At 46.0% G+C, this 1,316-nt stretch overlaps 1 non-coding gene across 1 annotated transcript; it reads right to left on the reverse strand.

Annotated features, from left to right (window-relative positions):
• Positions 1-332: 332 nt before the first annotated feature.
• LOC115507951 lies at positions 333-436 on the reverse strand. Its single transcript, XR_003966865.1, has one exon. It is a non-coding gene; the product is annotated as a U6 spliceosomal RNA (small nuclear RNA).
• Positions 437-1,316: the final 880 nt, after the last annotated feature.

Below are 1,316 nucleotides of genomic sequence, written 5' to 3' on the forward strand. Positions count from 1 at the left end.
CCTGTATTCCCACCGATTGGCAGAAATTAGAAAGTGTGACCGCCCTGGGCACTGGCGATGCTACGGGGCAGCAGGAACTCTTAAACTGCGGCGCGGAGCGGGGGGTGCTATGTGAGCTGGTATAGCCACTCTGGAAAACGATCTGTCCTTATCCAGTAGACTTAAAGATGTACATATGTATGACCTAAGGATGTCACCCCTGGGCACATCCTGGAGAAGCTCTTTTACAAATAAACCAGGTGGTTTACAAATAAACCATCTTATAACAAGCCAAAGCCAGAAACGAGCCAAGTGTCCAATAGCAGGAGAATAAACACGGTATGTTAGAGTCATAGGACAGGAAACTATTCGGCAATAAGAGTGCCATCCTTGCTCAGGGACCATGCTAATCTCTGTATCGCGCCAATTTCAGCGTATGTGCTGCCGCAGCGAGCCCTCGGCAATAAGAGTGAGGAAACCGCAGCCCCGTGAAGCAGTCTGGACTCTGTCACAAGTGTGATATGGGATTAAAGCGACAAGTTACAGAAAATTGCATCTGGTACGATTCCATTTATATAAAGTGCAGAATATACAAAACTAAATCATACTGTTTCGGGATAATTCATATTCCGGATAAGTATAAAGAAGAACAAGGAAGGGTGCCTGGGTGGCTCAGTCGGTTAGGTGTCTGACTTTGGCTCAGGTCATAATCTCACGGATCATGGGTTCGAGCCCCGCGTCGGGCTCTGTGCTGACAGCTCGGAGCCTGGAGCCTGCTTCGGATTCTGTGTCTCCCTCTCTCTCTCTCTGCCCCTCCCCCGCTCATGCTCTGTCTCTCTCTCTCTCTCAAAAACAAATAAACATTAAAAAAAAGAAAAACATGGAGGGATCGTGGTTACCTCCATTGAGGGAGGAGGAGGGTACTTGGGGTCTTCAGAGGCTTTGGGAGTGCAGTCCTCCAGGGGATGGCGGGGATGTAGGCATAGCGCTTTATCGTCATTCTCTACACAGTGCACAGAACTGGTGTGTTCTCTTGTGTATGTATTACGTCGGATAAGATGAAGCTGCCATTTTTACAAGCCAAAGATAGCTGGATATTAAGCAATTCCATCTGCTTTTGACCTACCAAATTTCATAATAATAAAACCAAAAGACTTTATCCTAACAAATGCAAAATTGTGACGAAAGGGGCATGCTCCTAATAAAATACTGTTTATCAAAAACTAAGTCGAAGTAGAAAAACTCATGCAAAAGTTCACATGGACTCTCAAGGGACCCCAAACAGCCAAAACAATTCTGAAAAAGAAGCACAAAGTTGGAGGAGTCACACTTCCTGA

Source organism: Lynx canadensis, chromosome X (assembly GCF_007474595.2).
Source record: "Lynx canadensis isolate LIC74 chromosome X, mLynCan4.pri.v2, whole genome shotgun sequence".
Taxonomy (NCBI): domain Eukaryota; kingdom Metazoa; phylum Chordata; class Mammalia; order Carnivora; family Felidae; genus Lynx; species Lynx canadensis.